The sequence below is a fragment of the Rattus norvegicus genome, chromosome 1 (genome assembly GCF_021556685.1).
Source record: "Rattus norvegicus strain SHRSP/BbbUtx chromosome 1, alternate assembly SHRSP_T2T, whole genome shotgun sequence".
NCBI classification, from domain to species: Eukaryota; Metazoa; Chordata; class Mammalia; order Rodentia; family Muridae; genus Rattus; species Rattus norvegicus.
In genome coordinates, this window is record NC_141534.1 from 78,409,360 (window position 1) to 78,427,286 (window position 17,927).

A 17,927-nucleotide genomic window follows, 5' to 3' on the forward strand; every position below is an offset into this window, starting at 1 on the left:
GAGCTTTCTGGGCTCAGGCGTGTTTCAATCCCTTGAACGGGTGGGAGGGGCCATTTCCTGGGCTTGTCTAAGGTCATTTCATATGCTCGCCCGTTTCCATCATGGCATCTGGGTGTCTGTTGAATGTTCCCAGCTACCAGCACCACAGAGTTACGCAGAGCAAGCCGCTTGCGATGGCGAGGACTGTTGGGTGACAGTCTGTGTTCGGGGACGCTGTGGTAATTGAGGTATATAACAAATGACCTTTGCTGTGGGGCTACGGGTTACTGAAACCAGTAAGGCTTGGCAGACGCCAGTAAAGCTGGGCTGAAGCACTGGAAAGATCATCTCAGACAACTGTATCCCCAGGTTACAGTACAGCTAAATCAATTCTAGGGGAGTCTCTGGGTTGTGGGGCTCACGTGGGCATTCTAATAAGACAAGCCAGAAGGAACTCAGGAAGCTGGGGCTCACACTGAGGGAGTGAGTGAGTGAGGCTTTCCCCAGGAGCGCCAGTGTCTTAGTTCCTTTTCCTGTTATTGGGGATACTTTGGCAAAAGCATCTTTTGGGAGAAGAGGCATCAATTGGCTCACAACAGCTGGCTACAGTTCATTAATGTCGGGGTGTCAAAGCGGCCAGAACCTGAAGCGGCCAGTCACATCCACCCATAGTCAAGAGCAGAGGGAAATGAATTAATTAATTAGTGCATGCCAGTGTCCGACTCCCCTTCTTTTTTTTATTCAGTCCAGAGCCCAGTTTAAGACATGGTACCTCTCATATTCAGGGTGGGTCTTCCCACATCACTTAAACCAGTTCAAAATCCTCCTGGGCAGGAAAGAGGATGGCTCAGTAGGGAACAGCTCTTGTCACCATTGCAGATCAAAAATAGGATCCCAACGCCACACCCGGCAGCTCACAATGTCCTATAACTCAAGATCCAGGCCCTCCCCTAAGTTCTGTAGGCAAGACAATAATGTGGCATACACACGCACACACACACACTCACACACACACACACACACACACACACATGAACTTGCATGCACGCACACATGCACAAATTTGCACATACTAACACATCTCACAGACTGATCTAGTCTAGAGAATTCCTCACTAAGACTCCCTTCCAGGGGGATATTTCATGAGGTCCCATCCCCTAGACAAAGAGCTACAGGTAAAGGCAGGAGAGATGGCGCAGTGGTTTAGACCATGTACTGCTCTTCCACAGGACCCTGGTCTAGTTGCCAGGACTCACATGAGACACTATTACCTGTAGCTCCAATTCTAGAGGATCTAACATCCTCTTCTGGCCTCTGAGGGCACATACATAAACACCTGCACAGACACAAACATAATGTACAATTAAAAATAAAGAACAAAATTAAACAGAAACCATAGGCAAATAATGACTGCTGGGAGAGGGATAATTATCCTCTCCCAGGGATGAAACCCTAATTGGTTATGCAATACAAAGTGGTCAAGCCTAAAACCATATACACACAAACAAAAATAGATTCAGAGGTTTTATATTTGTGCATATGTACACACATACAGAAATACACAATGTACATAACAATAACAATCAAAGAAGAAGAGGCTATCAATTTAAGAGTGAGGAGGGAAATAGGAGAGGCCGGAAGAAATAAAGGGAAGTAGGGAGTGAAATAATTCTATTTTAATTTAAAAATATATGAATTTTTAAAGATCTTTTAAATATCTTACCAGTGTGAGAAATCTTTGATTCCTGTCTCACTCTCAAAGAAATGAACTTTATGGCTGACAAATTAAAAAAAAAAGACTCCTCTTGACAATATGTCAGTCGAAACTAACCATCACATCCAGATATAGGTCCCAAAGGATGTAAGAGGGTCCGGGTACCATGGTGGGAAATGGGACATTGTGGTGATTTGCATATGCTTTGCCCAGGAAATGACACTGCAGGAGGTGTGATCTTGTTGGAGGAAGTGTGGCACTGTGGGAGTGGGCTTTCAGACCCTCCGCCTAGCGGCCTGAAAACCAGTCATCTGCTGTTTGCCTTTGGAACTAGATGTACAACTCTCAGCTCCTTCAGCACCATGACTTCCTGGACACTGCTAGGCTCCCTGTCAAGATGATAATAGACTGAACCTCAGAACCAGTTAAGTCAGCCCCAATTAAATGGTGTCCTTTATAAGAGTTGCCTTGGTCATGGTGTCTCTTCACAGCAATAAAACCCTAACTAAGACAGACATGAAGCCTCCTGTAAGATTCAGAAGTCCAGGAAGCATACTTTTTTTTTTTTTTTTTTAATTAACTTGAGTATTTCTTATATACATTTCGAGTGTTATTCCCTTTCCTGGTATCCGGGCAAACATCCCCCTCCCCCCTCCCCTTCATTATGGGTGTTCCCCTCCCCACCCTCCCCCCATTGCCGCCCTCCCCCCATAGTCTAGTTCACTGGGGGTTCAGTCTTAGCAGGACCCAGGGCTTCCCCTTCCACTGGTGCTCTTACTAGGATATTCATTGCTACCTATGAGGTCAGAGTCCAGGGTCAGTCCATGTATAGTCTTTAGGTAGTGGCTTAGTCCCTGGAAGCTCTGGTTGCTTGGCATTGTTGTACATATGGGGTCTCGAGCCCCTTCAATCTCTTCCAGTTCTTTCTCTGATTCCTTCAACGGGGGTCCTATTCTCAGTTCAGTGGTTTGCTGCTGGCATTCGCCTCTGTATTTGCTGTATTCTGGCTGTGTCTCTCAGGAGCGATCTACATCCGGCTCCTGTCGGTCTGCACTTCTTTGCTTCATCCATCTTGTCTAATTGGGTGGCTGTATATGTATGGGCCACATGTGGGGCAGGCTCTGAATGGGTGTTCCTTCAGTCTCTGTTTTAATCTTTGCCTCTCTCTTCCCTGCCAAGGGTATTCTTGTTCCCCTTTTAAAGAAGGAGTGAAGCATTCACATTTTGATCATCCGTCTTGAGTTTCATTTGCTCTAGGCATCTAGGGTAATTCAAGCATTTGGGCTAATAGCCACTTATCAATGAGTGCATACCATGTATGTCTTTCTGTGATTGGGTTAGCTCACTCAGGATGATGTTTTCCAGTTACAACCATTTGCCTACGAATTTCATAAAGTCGTTGTTTTTGATAGCTGAGTAATAATATTCCATTGTGTAGATGTACCACATTTTCTGTATCCATTCCTCTGTTGAAGGGCGTCTGGGTTCTTTCCAGCTTCTGGCTATTATAAATAAGGCTGCAATGAACATAGTGGAGCAGGTGTCTTTTTTATATGTTGGGGCATCTTTTGGGTATATGCCCAAGAGAGGTATAGCTGGATCCTCAGGCAGTTCAATGTCCAATTTTCTGAGGATCCTCCAGACTGATTTCCAGAATGGTTGTACCAGTTTGCAATCCCACCAACAATGGAGGAGTGTTCCTCTTTCTCCACATCCTTGCCAGCATCTGTTGTCCCCTGAGTTTTTGATCTTAGCCATTCTCACTGGTGTGAGGTGAAATCTCAGGGTTGTTTTGATTTGCATTTCCCTTATGACTAAAGATGTTGAACATTTCTTTAGGTGTTTCTCAGCCATTCGGCATTCCTCAGCTGTGAATTCTTTGTTTAGCTATGAACCCCATTTTTTAATAGGGTTATTTGTTTCCCTGCGGTCTAACTTCTTGAGTTCTTTGTATATTTTGGATATAAGGCCTCTATCTGTTGTAGGATTGGTAAAGATCTTTTCCCAATCTGTTGGTTGCCGTTTTGTCCTAACCACAGTGTCCTTTGCCTTACAGAAGCTTTGCAGTTTTATGAGATCCCATTTGTCGATTCTTGATCTTAGAGCGTAAGCCATTGGTGTTTTGTTCAGGAAAATTTTTCCAGTGCCCATGTGTTCCAGATGCTTCCCTAGTTTTTCTTCTATTAGTTTGAGTGTGTCTGCTTTGATGTGGAGGTCCTTGATCCACTTGGACTTAAGCTTTGTACAGGGTGATAAGCATGGATCGATCTGCATTCTTCTACAGGTTCACCTCCAGTTGAACCAGCACCATTTGCTGAAAATGCTATCTTTTTTCCATTGGATGGTTTTGGCTCCTTTGTCAAAAATCAAGTGACCATAGGTGTGTGGGTTCATTTCTGGGTCTTCAATTCTATTCCATTGGTCTATCTGTCTGTCTCTGTACCAATACCATGCAGTTTTTATCACTATTGCTCTGTAATACTGCTTGAGTTCAGGGATAGTGATTCCCCCTGAAGTCCTTTTATTGTTGAGGATAGCTTTAGCTATCCTGGGTTTTTTGTTATTCCAGATGAATTTGCAAATTGTTCTGTCTAACTCTTTGAAGAATTGGATTGGTGTTTTGATGGGGATTGCATTGAATCTGTAGATTGCTTTTGGTAAAATGGCCATTTTTACTATATTAATCCTGCCAATCCATGAGCATGGGAGATCTTTCCATCTTCTGAGGTCTTCTTCAATTTCCTTCTTCAGTGTCTTGAAGTTCTTATTGTACAGATCTTTTACTTGCTTGGTTAAAGTCACACCGAGGTACTTTATATTATTTGGGTCTATTATGAAGGGTGTCGTTTCCCTAATTTCTTTCTCGGCTTGTTTCTCTTTTGTATAGAGGAAGGCAACTGATTTATTTGAGTTAATCTTATACCCAGCCACTTTGCTGAAGTTGTTTATCAGCTTTAGTAGTTCTCTGGTGGAACTTTTGGGATCACTTAAATATACTATCATATCATGAGCAAATAGTGATATTTTGGCTTCTTCTTTTCCGATCTGTATCCCCTTGACCTCCTTTTGTTGTCTGATTGCTCTGGCTAGAACTTCAAGAACTATATTGAATAAGTAGGGAGAGAGTGGGCAGCCTTGTCTAGTCCTTGATTTTAGTGGGATTGCTTCAAGTTTCTCTCCATTTAGTTTAATGTTAGCAACTGGTTTGTTGTATATGGCTTTTACTATGTTCAGGTATGGGCCTTGAATTCCTATTCTTTCCAGGACTTTTATCATGAAGGGGTGTTGAATTTTGTCAAATGCTTTCTCAGCGTCTAATGAAATGATCATGTGGTTTTGTTCTTTCAGTTTGTTTATATAATGGATCACGTTGATGGTTTTCCGTATATTAAACCATCCCTGCATGCCTGGGATGAAGCCTACTTGGTCATGGTGGATGATTGTTTTGATGTGCTCTTGGATTCGGTTTGCCAGAATTTTATTGAGTATTTTTGCGTTGATATTCATAAGGGAAATTGGTCTGAAGTTCTCTTTCTTTGTTGTGTCTTTGTGTGTTTTAGGTATAAGAGTAATTGTGGCTTCGTAGAAGGTATTCGGTAGTGATCCATCTGTTTCAATTTTGTGGAATAGTTTGGATAATATTGGTATGAGGTCTTCTGTGAAGGTTTGATAGAATTCTGCACTAAACCCATCTGGACCTGGGCTCTTTTTGGTTGGGAGACCTTTAATGACTGCTTCTATTTCCTTAGGAGTTATGGGGTTGTTTAACTGGTTTATCTGTTCCTGATTTAACTTCGGTACCTGGTATCTGTCTAGGAAATTGTCCATTTCCTGAAGATTTTCAAGTTTTGTTGAATATAGGTTTTTATAGTAAGATCTGATGACTTTTTGAATTTCCTCTGAATCTGTTGTTATGTCTCCCTTTTCATTTCTGATTTTGTTAATTTGGACACATTCTCTGTGTCCTCTCGTTAGTCTGGCTAAGGGTTTATCTATCTTGTTGATTTTCTCAAAGAACCAACTTTTGGTTCTGTTGATTCTTTCTATGGTCCTTTTTGTTTCTACTTGGTTGATTTCCGCTCTGAGTTTGATTATTTCCTGCCTTCTACTCCTCCTGGGTGTATTTGCTTCTTTTTGTTCTAGAGCTTTTAGGTGTGCTGTCAAGCTGCTGACATATGCTCTTTCCTGTTTCTTTCTGCAGGCACTCAGCGCTATGAGTTTTCCTCTTAGCACAGCTTTCATTGTGTCCCATAAGTTTGGGTATGTTGTATCTTCATTTTCATTAAATTCTAAAAAGTTTTTAATTTCTTTCTTTATTTCTTCCTTGACCAGGTTATCATTGAGTAGAGCATTGTTCAATTTCCAAGTATATGTGGGCATTCTTCCTTGATTGTTATTGAAGACCAGTTTTAGGCCGTGGTGGTCTGATAGCACGCATGGGATTATTTCTATCTTTCTGTACCTGTTGAGGCCCGTTTTTTGACCAATTATATGGTCAATTTTGGAGAAAGTACCATGAGGAGCTGAGAAGAAGGTATATCCTTTTGCTTTAGGATAGAATGTTCTATAAATATCCGTTAAGTCCATTTGGCTCATGACTTCTCTTAGTCTGTCTACATCTCTGTTTAATTTCTGTTTCCATGATCTGTCCATTGATGAGAGTGGGGTGTTGAAATCTCCCACTGTTATTGTGTGAGGTGCAATGTGTGTTTTGAGCTTTAGTAAGGTTTCTTTTACATATGTAGGTGCCCTTGTATTTGGGGCATAGATATTTAGGATTGAGAGTTCATCTTGGTGGATTTTTCCTTTGATGAATATGAAGTGTCCTTCCTTATCTTTTTTGATGACTTTTAATTGAAAATTGATTTTATTTGATATTAGAATGACTACTCCAGCTTGCTTCTTCTGACCATTTGCTTGGAAAATTGTTTTCCAGCCTTTCACTCTGAGGTAATGTCTGTCTTTGTCTCTGAGGTGTGTTTCCTGTAGGCAGCAGAATGCAGGGTCCTCGTTGCGTATCCAGTTTGTTAATCTATGTCTTTTTATTGGGGAGTTGAGGCCATTGATGTTGAGAGATATTAAGGAATAGTGATTATTGCTTCCCATTATATTCATATTCGGATGTGAGGTTATGTTTGTGTGCTTTCATTCTCTTTGTTTTGTTGCCAAGACGATTAGTTTCTTGCTCCTTCTAGGGTATAGCTTGCCTCCTTATGTTGGGCTTTACCATTTATTATCCTTTGTAGTGCTGGATTTGTAGAAAGATATTGTGTAAATTTGGTTTTGTCATGGAATATCTTGGTTTCTCCATCTATGTTAATTGAGAGTTTTGCAGGATACAGTAACCTGGGCTGGCATTTGTGTTCTCTTAGGGTCTGTATGACATCAGTCCAGGATCTTCTGGCCTTCATAGTTTCTGGCGAGAAGTCTGGTGTGATTCTGATAGGTCTGCCTTTATATGTTACTTGACTTTTTCCCTTACTGCTTTTAATATTCTTTCTTTATTTTGTGCGTTTGGTGTTTTGACTATTATGTGACAAAAGGTGTTTCTTTTCTGGTCCAATCTATTTGGAGTTCTGTAGGCTTCTTGTATGCCTATGGGTATCTCTTTTTTTAGGTTAGGGAAGTTTTCTTCTATGATTTTGTTGAAGATATTTACTGGTCCTTTGAGCTGGGAGTCTTCACTCTCTTCTATACCTATTATCCTTAGGTTTGATCTTCTCATTGAGTCCTGGATTTCCTGTATGTTTTGGACCAGTAGCTTTTTCCGCTTTACATTATCTTTGACAGTTGAGTCAATGATTTCTATGGAATCTTCTGCTCCTGAGATTCTCTCTTCCATCTCTTGTATTCTGTTGGTGAAGCTTGTATCTACAGCTCCTTGTCTCTTCTTTTGGTTTTCTATATCCAGGGTTGTTTCCATGTGTTCTTTCTTGATTGCTTCTATTTCCATTTTTAATTCCTTCAACTGTTTGATTGTGTTTTCCTGGAATTCTTTCAGGGATTTTTGCGATTCTTTCAGGGATTTTTGCGATTCCTCTCTGTAGGCTTCTACTTGTTTATTAATGTTTTCCTGTGTTTCCCTAAGGGAGTTCTTCACGTCTTTCTTGAAGTCCTCCAGCATCATGATCAAATATGATTTTGAAACTAGATCTTGCTTTTCTGGTGTGTTTGGATATTCCATGTTTGTTTTGATGGGAGAATTGGGCTCCGATGATGCCATGTAGTCTTGGTTTCTGTTGCTTGGGTTCCTGCGCTTGCCTCTCGCCATCAGATTATCTCTAGTGTTTCTTTGTTCTGCTATTTCTGACAGTGGCTAGACTGTCCTATAAGCCTGTGTGTCAGGAGTGCTGTAGACCTGTTTTCCTCTCTTTCAGTCAGTTATGGGGACAGAGTGTTCTGCTTTCGGGCGTGTAGTTTTTCCTTTCTACAGGTCTTCAGCTGTTCCTGTGGGCCTGTGTCTTGAGTTCATCAGGCAGCTTTCTTGCAGCAGAAAAGTTGGTCTTACCTGTGGTCCCAAGGCTCAATTTCGCTCGCGGGGTGCTGCCCACGGGCTCTCTGCAGCGGCAGCAACCAGGAAGATATGCGCCACCCCTTCTGGGAGCTTCAGTGCACCAGGGTTCCAGATGGCCTTTGGTGTTTTCCTCTGGCATCAGAGATGTATGTACAGAGAGCAGTCTCTTCTGGTTTCCCAGGCTTGTCTGCCTCTCTGAAGGTTTAGCTCTCCTTCCCACGGGATTTGGGTGCAGAGAACTGTTTATCCAGTTTGTTTCCTTCAGGTTCCGGCGGTGTCTCAGGCAAGGGTCCTGCCGCTCCTGGGCCCTCCCCCACGGGAGCCCAGAGGCCTTATACAGTTTCCTCTTGGGCCAGGGATGTGGGCAGGGGTGGGCAGTGTTGGTGGTCTCTTCCGCTCTGCAGCTTCAGGAGTGCCCACCTGACCAGGTGGTGAGGTCTCTTTCCCACGGGGTCTGGGAGCAGAGAGCTGCTGCGGGCCGGGATCCTCGGGTGTGGGACTTCCGGTAAACACAGCCCAGGAAGCATCCTTATGGCTCAAAGCAGTGTGGCAGTTTGAATAAGGATGTCCTCATATGCTCTCATATTTGAATGCTTGGTCAGTAAGGAGTGATTCTACTTGACAAGGATTAGGAGGTGTGGCCGGGTTGGAAGAAGTGTGTCTCTGGGAGTAGGTTTTGGGGTTCTGAATGCTCAAGCCAGGCACAGTGTCTCTCTTCCTGCTGTCTTTGTGTCCAGATGTAGAACTCTCAAGCTACTTCTCCAGCACCCTGTCTGACTGTATGCTGCCCTGCGTCCCACCGTGATGACAATGGACTAAATTTCTGAAATGTAAATCAGCTCCAATTAAATGTTTTCCTTTATAAGAGCTGCTGTGGTCATGGTGTCTCTTCACAGTAATAGGGTATTGACTAAGACACCATGTGACCTCATGTGTGAGTGTCTCCCAACCTTTGAAGAAGATCGGTAATGCAGAGAATCATGAAGCAGAGACTCATTCAATGGTATAGTATTTGTCAAGCATACACAAGGCCCTAAATTAGTTGGTCATGGTGGCATACACCTTTACTCCCAGCATTCATGAGGCAGAGGCCAGGGTATCTCTGTGAGTTCAAGGTCTGCCTGGCCTACATGGTGAGTTACAGGATAGCTAACACTACATAGAGAGATCTTGTTTCAAAAACAAACAAAAACAAATAGACAAAAACATCAAACAAACAAGTTTGCTCCTTAGTTCACTCCCTAAACCATAAAAAATAAATAAAATGAGATATGCAAAATCTTGACCTGTTTTTTTTGCATTGAATTACATGTAAAATAAAGATTGCCCCCATTTTGATGAAACCTTAGAGAGTTTAAATAACATAATTGTTGTCTTGTGAATGAAGTATGCCAGGTAAGTGCTTTGTGGAGTCATACACCAGTTTTTACTCTTAAGTGTGTGTGTGTGTGTGTCTGTTGGTGTCTGTATATTTCTCTGTGTGTATGTATATTCTGTGTGTCTATGTCTCTGTCTCTCTGTCTCTCAGTCTGAATGTGTGCGTGTGTGTGTGTGTGTGTGTGTGTGTCTGTTCGTGTCTGTATATTTCTCTGTGTGTATGTATATTCTGTGTGTCTATGTCTCTGTCTCTCTGTCTCTCAGTCTGAATGTGTGCGTGTGTGTGTGTGTGTGTGTGTGTGTGTGTGTGTGTGTGTGTGTGTCTTAAAAGTCAAGGCCCAACTCTAGGCCATCTAGAATTTCTTTCCCTGTGCTATCTTTGCATTTTATGTAGGTTTGTGATTCATTCTCAATATTTTTGGGAAAGGGTATAGGGTTTGCAGATGGGTGTGTATGCATTCACGTGCATGTGCATGTGTGTGCATGTTGTTTGTGTGTTTGTTTTTGCTTGTCTCGCTCATGGCCAGTTATTTCAGTCTCACTGTTTGGATATCATTCTCTTTGTGTGCTGTGCCTGTGCCCGTGTTAGAGTTCTTTTGGCTGTGGGAGTGGGTCTGCTTCTGTGTTCTCTGTCCTGTGTCCTTGACCTACTTCTCCACTCTCTCAGCACCACACATGATAACTGCAACACAGTCCCCCAGACTTGCAGTCTTGGCTTGGGTAGATCTTTGGCTTCTCCACATAAACCTTAGAATCTGTTCTCTGATACCCAATAAAATCAGCGAGGCTTTACATTTTATGAGTATAAAATAATCTCAGATGTCAGAACAGGGGCCTTAGCTCCTTTAGTTCTCTGCTTCCTTCTCTGCTTAATGCAGATGGGAAGACATCACTCAGTCTTCTCTCTCAGTCAAGGTTTCCCCTCCACTTAAAATTAGTGCATAAGTAGGTAGTCAAACCGGAACAGATACTTGTTGGAGTCTTTCTCCAATTTTATCTGTCTGTGGCTGTGAGCCACTTCTCTTAGCCTGAGTTTCATTGTGCAGAAAGCAGGTTCCTTGTGAGCAAAGAATTCACCTAACAAACTTGTATTAGCACAGCCACTGACTGACAGCAAATGGCACGCAGCAAGCCACAATAACCATGACAGCATTACTGCCATCATGAGCACTGCGAATGAAATAATGACCGTACGTGCTACAGTATAACCTGCAGGTGGGCGTATCTTGACCCCTTGGTAAATTGCTTTTTAATTCACACAAATGCGGAGTGGGAGAGTTGGCTCATCATTTGAGAGTGCTAGCCATTCTTCAAGAGAACCCAGGTTTGATTCCCAGCACCCATGTAGTGGCTCACAACGGTCTGTAACTCCAGTTCCAAGGGGTCCAACATCCTCTTTCCTCCTCCTTATGCACTGTATGTGTGTGGTTCACAGACATACATGCAGGCAAAATACCTTTACACCTAAAATAAAAATAAATAAATCTAAAGAGGCATTGAGAGAACTGGGTATTGTGATGCTTCAGCTTTAACCTCAGGACTCAGAAGGCAGAGAAGCAGATGGATCTCTGTGAGTCAGAAGACAGCTGGTCTACATAGAAGTCCCAAGACAGCTATATAATGAGGCCCTATCACACAATTAAAAAAAAAGAACAATAGAAACAAGACAAATGAGGCCAGGGCAATGACACAGGACCTAAATTCTGATCCCCCAGAAGCTATTTAGAAAACCAGGCATGGTGGCTAGTAACCTCAAAACTGAGAAGCAGAGCCAGGCAGATTCTGGGACTAACTGAACAGCCAATGTAGCCAAAACAGTGAACTTCAAACTAAAAAAAAAGTTGGAGAAGCCATTGAGGGACACACACAATGTATAGTTCTGGCTTCCATAAACACCCATACCAGCAAACACACACACACACACACACACACACACACACACACCCATGTGCATACACAAGCGTGCATACATGCAGACACATACATGCGTCCATTTTTAAAATGGACCCTAAAGAGCTGTAAAATAGTTTATCATGTTCACAAAAAGAGGGATGTGAGAGCTAGAATGATCTTAAATATCCTTCTTCATTATGTGCTGTTTAGAAAATTCCAGGCTGCTCCACATAACAGTTTGGGTGACTGTTTCTGTAAATTTGTTGCTGAGGGTGGGGGAAGTTTCTGAAATCTTGACCAGAGAAACACACGGGGTGATTCACGTCTGTAATTCTAGCAGTGGAGAGGTTCCATGAGAAGATCATCTTAAGTTCCAAGATAGCTTGGGCTACACTGTGAATTTTAAGCTAACCTGGGCTACAGACAGAGATTCTATCTAAAAACATTAATTAATTTATTTTTTTAAAAAGAGAAGAATAAAAGAGAAGAAAGCTTTGCGAGAAAGTCAGCCCTTCACCTCAGCGATTCCAATCCAAGGGTCTTCCCTACAGCATATTTTCACAGTAACTGAGTTTCTGAAGGTCAAGGCTGTGTGTGCGTTCATCACTGACTGTGATGAGAACAGCTGAGCTGAGCATCCAACGAACCCCAAGTAGACGAAGTGAGTCAGAACCACATCCCCAAATCTAACTAGCAACTACAAGCCGGGAGCAAATGGTCTGTGTGCACGTGGCACGCAGACACGGGTGCGGGCAAAACAGTTATGTACATAAGTAAGGCAGCTCAAGAGCATCAGATGGGAAGCTGGGCACTGTGGTGCAGGATGTGACGGTCTGAGGTAGCTGGAACAAGGAAGGCACATAGTGTGTAAAGTGACTATATTTTGTTTCTGAGTAAAAGAAAATTTAAAAGAAAGAAAGGAAGAGAAACAAGGAATTGGTGTCTGTGGGACTCAATTGTAGGCGTGGTGGGGGTCTCTGACCCTTCTGCCTGCTCTTGGGATCCCTTTCCTCCTGCTGAGTTGCCTCGTCCAGCCTTGATTTGAGGGCTTGAGCTTAGTCTGACTGCGTCTTGCTATGTTTGGTTGACATCCCTGGCAGGCTTGGCCTTTTCTGAAGGGAAACAGAGAAGAAGTAGATCTGGGGGAGATGGGAGATGAGGGAGAACTAGGAGGAGAGGAGGGAGGAGAGGCTGCTGTTGGGGTGTATTGTGTGAGAGAAGGATAAATAATAAAAGTAACACAAAAATGAAAGGAATAAAAGGAATTGGGCCAACGAGATGGCCCACCTGGTAAAACCACTTTGCTATGAAGCCAGATGACACATGTGAGTTTGATTCCTGGAACCCCACATGGTGGAAGGAGAGAACTGAAGCCCACAACTTGTCCTTTGATCTCCACAACTGCACCGTAGCACCCCACACCCGCTCATGCATACACACGCAAAACATAAACTACAGTAGAATAAAGGAAGAAGTGTAAAAAAAAATAATAACAAGGGGAAGCCAGCAAAGACAATAAACATATATGTAGTATATTTCTATTATTATTTAATTGTTGGCAGTAATACATTTCTCTATGCATATAAAGCATATCTCAAACAAAACATTTGATATTTATATCTTAAGCCATGAATACAAATATCTACCAGGTAGAACATTATAAGCTATATTAATTTATCCAATGTACATATACATGCATCACATACATGTTCATAAATATACATATACATAATTATATGGGCGTGTATATCTGTGAGTACACAGAGACATATTAATATCCATATGTCACTGAGACAAGCCTGTTTTTCCCCATCACACAGTATGCTATCATTAAAACAATGAGTTTTGAAAGAGAAAATTTATTCATGAGGCAAGCAACAGAAAGAGCAGAAAGAACACATTTCAAATCTATACCCTCTAGTGTAGCCTGGAGGAAAGCCAAGCCGAACTGTACAAATCGTGGGAAAGAGAAGCCAAATTGAACAGAGCGAGTGTAAAGTCAGTCTGGGCTCCACAGCAACCTATTAAAAAAATAATGAAGGGTGCTGGAGAGATGACTCAGCAGTTCAGAGCACTGGATACTCTCCCAGAAGACCCAGGTTTAATTCCCGGCACCACATGGCAGGTCATAACTGTCTGTACCTCCAGTTCCATGTGATCTGACCCCCTCACATAGATATACAGGCAGACAAAAAACACCAATGAATATAAAAATTAACACAAATTTTTAAAGCCTTAAAAACAATATTAAGGGAAGAAGAGAAGCCTGTACGGAGGAGGAGGGGAAGGGAAAGAATAAAAAAGCAGTTGGAATATGGAGAAATGGATGATTAGAAGTGGGCGGCTATTCATTGTTTTTAAAAAGTGAATACTTATAGTATGTTTATGCAACAGCACACATGTGGAGTCAGAACAAGTTGAGGGAGTCGGTTCTCTTCTTTCACCATGTAGGTCCAGGATCATCAAGCCAGGTTGTAAGCTCCTTTCCCAGAGAGCCACCTCCACCCCAGTGAACTGTTTGATCCGGGCTGTGATCCGTCATCACAGTGGTTCCCAAGATGCGTGTTTCAGAAAAGGCCAGGTTAGCATCGTCCAAGGATCTAGTTTTAGCCCTCTCTCTGGCATCTAAAAGTCACGTTGCTAAGTGAACAGTGTGTAATTCCAACAAAAGTGGTATTTTTTTTTCCCCTGAAAAGCAGTCTGGTAGATCGTATGATTCAAAGGGTGCACCAGACAGTAAAAGCTAGCGGGAGACAATGATATCTTGCTCCGTTGCCTGACCTGCAAAACTGCAGATTTTAAAAATCAATTGAAAGCAAATTCTGTTGAAAATTTCCTCTCCATTTCCTGTAAGGGAAGGGATATCCTGGAAGATCATTTCAAAGCCATTCAAATGGTCACCTGGGTAATTGAGTGGGGGTGTGAAAATTTGGACACCAGTGATAGGAAAACGGTTTCACTGTTAACTTTTAATTTTCAAATTTTTGAAATTATGTAGTAACTCTACAATAAGTTAAGGCATTAACTTGAAGGCCACAGAGAGTTGCGTGCACTGGTACTGCCACAGAAACGCCAACTCTGACCTTGTCCCGTTCCCCATCAACTCCACCACTACCACCTGACCCTTCTCATTGAGTGGGAGGCCCCACCAGGCCCCACCCACTCACGTGAACTGCTATTTCCGGGGCTGAGTGGGAATTGCCTAAGTGCGCATGCGTGAACCCCTGGCCGGGCATGCGCTCTCCCAGGAATTTTGAGCACGAAATTTCTGGAGATTCATTCCGCCAAGAACCTTCAGAGAGCTGGGTGAGTGTGTGAGTGTCTGGGAAGATTAAGATTCCATAATGGGGACTATGGACCTGCTGGAGTAGCAGGGGACATGGGACTGAGGGAGGTGACAAAAATAGGTGGCTTGGGGTTCTGTAATGGGTTATGCCATGGGGGCTTTTGTGAGCTTGCTGTGGAAAAATGACTTCATAGTGCATGAAGAGTTGTATAGATGTGTAGGGAAGGACCTATGGTTGGAGACTGGCTTTGAAGAATCGTGGCTAAGTGGCCTTGTGCACCCAGGGATTGCTATTTCCCTCCCCCAGCCTGCCTCTGGTCCACAGCCTCCCCAAGTCCAAGAACTTGGATTACCCCCCACAATAGCCTCAGTCCTGCTCCTCCTCTATCTCACCCTTACCCTGCCTCTCACTGTCCACAGTTAAAAGTGTGTATTGCTCTTACAGAGGGCCTGCATTTGATTCCTAGCATCCAGACCAGGCAGCTTAACAACCATACTACTTCCAGTTCCAGGGAGATGCCTCTGACCTTGTGGTGCACCTGCACTAATGTTCATGTACCCACACATACATAAGTTTTTAAAAGGCAGTTTCATATTGGTCATGGTGTCTGTTCACAGCAATAAGACCCTAACTGAGACAGGAATTGGTACCAGCATAGTGGAGTATTCCTGTGACAACTTGACCGTGTTTTGGGGAGGACTGTGGAAGGACTTTGGAACTTTGAGTTAGAAGAGCTATGGGGATGTTAAGAGCTTTGGAAGATAATGTTAAGAACAGTGCAGAAGACGGAGGCCTGGCTTAGGAAATTTCAGAGGGAAGATTAAAGACTCTTATCAGGGCCATGTTGTTTTGATTGTGAAGATTGTGTGGTTTTGGTTAACTGGGGCTGAGCTGAATCACCTGTGATTAACAACTACTAAAGTGAACCTTTGAGTTATTGGGACTATTGATGCTGGTCAGCTGGAGCTAAGAAATTAGCTGTGATTAAGAAGAGACCAGCATCATTGAGGTAAAAATTTCTGGGAAATGTTTGAGAGCACAAAGAGGCTGTGTTCCAGAGATAGCCAAGGTTGTACCTTGTGCTATGGCTGAACTTGGTAATGCGTAAGAGTCATCCAGGTGGTACTGGTTTTGAAGGCATGAAGGGGCCATGAAGAGCAGCTGAGGCTGGGCACTGTGAGAGGCCATGGAAGGTGCAGCCTCAGTTGCAATTGATGGCCCAGGACTGAAGGCATGATGTGAAGGAGTTGAGGCTTAGCACCATGAAGAGAGCCTCTGAGAGGCTATTGGTGAAGCCTAGTTGCAATGGAAGACAGCAGTGTATTGGAGATGCCAGTACCATGAGATGACCACCAAGAAAAGCAGCAGCAGTGGAAAACAGGCATCTGGAGCCTAGAAGACAAGGTGTATGCCTCAAAGGGCAGAGCTGGAGAAGTGACCCAAGCCCTTGGAGGAGCCTAGAAGATCGTGAGTGGATCCCAGATGTTGGACAGTTAGTTTGAGTTTGCTTTTAATTGTGACTGTGCCCTGGTATTTTTCCCTCTTGCAGTAAGAAGTATTTTAGTGGAGTCTACAGTTAAGAGACTTTGAATTTTAAAAGATATTGGATATTTTAAATGGATTGAACTTTTAATATGTAAAGACTGTGTGACTCAAAGTTATTTAGATCTTGGGGATGAATAAGAAAGTAAGGGTTGAGGTTTAATAGTGATGTGTTTGTGTGTCAAGTTGACAAGGGGTCAATTGTACTAGCTAGTTTTGTGTGTCAACTTGACACAAGCTGGAGTTATCACAGAAAAAGGAGCTTCAGTTGTAGAAATGCTTTCATGAGATCCAGCTGTAAGACATTTTCTCAATTAGTGATTAAGGCGGGAGGACCCAGCCCATTGTGGGTGGTGCTGTCCCTGGGCTGGTGGTCTTGGGTTCTATAAGAGAGCAAGCTGAATGAACCAGGGGAAGCAAGCCAGTAACATCCCTCCATGGCCTCTGCGTCAGCTCCTGCTTCTTGCCCTGCTTGAGTTCCAGCCCTGACTTTAGTGATGAACAACAATGTGTAAGTGTAAGCTGAATAAGCCCTTTCCTCCCCAACTTGCTTCTTGGTCATGATGTTTGTGCAGGAATAGAAACCCTGACTAAGACACCATCTCCCTAGGCCCAGGAATGAGCTTTCAAGTGAATGGTTAACTGTCCAGTGCAAGAGGATCTAAAATATGGAAGGTGGCTCCTGGGGAATTGAACTTAAGACCTCTAGATGAGCAGATAGTGCTCTTAACCACTAAGCCATCTCTCTAGCCCCAGGAATGAACTTTTTTTTTTTCCCTTTTCTTCTTTTTGGAGCTGGGGACCGAACCCAGGGCCTTGCACTTGCTAGGCAAGCACTCTACCACTGAGCTAAATCCCCAACCCCAGGAATGAACTTTTAAGTGAATGGCTAAATGCCCAGTGCACACATGTATCTTTTTAAAAACTAAACTGCCTGCCATGGGTTATATCCTATGCATGGTGTTATGCTGCCTCACGTGGACATTGTGGGTATTGTCCTAGAAGTTAAAAGCTTCACCGAGGCAGAGAGAACAGAGCTGAACTAGAGAGGAATGGGGGAAAATTGTGTAGAGTCTGAGAAAGAAACAGGGAATTATGGAAAAGATCACCTGGAAAAGATGACTCTAAGGTCAGGCTTTTGGGGTAAGGTAGTCTTATCTTGTAGGTTAGTGAATAGAAATGTAGGAAGGTGTCCATAAAAGCTACTTTTCAAAAACAAACAAAAAACAAATACAAAAACAGCTACCTACTGCACTGTATATCAGTAACATTTAATCCTCGCAAGCCCTTAGAGTGTAGATGTTGTCACATCTGATTTGCTGTTTAGAAGTTGAAGCTACCTGAATTTGTGTGTGTGTGTGTGTGTGTGTGTGTGTGTGTGTGTACACATGTCTGAATAGACATAGTGTATCTCCTGGGGTGGAATTATAGATGATTGTGAGATGCTATGTGGGTGCTGGGGATGGAACCCAGGTCCTCCTGTGAGAGCATTAAGCTCTCTTAAGGGCTGAGCCATCTCTCCAGGCCCCTCCCTGGTGAATTTGATTGGCAGATAAGAAAGCAATGACTGGAGTTGACTTCCTTGAGAACAGAAATGGTCTACATGATCCTTTCCTTTTAC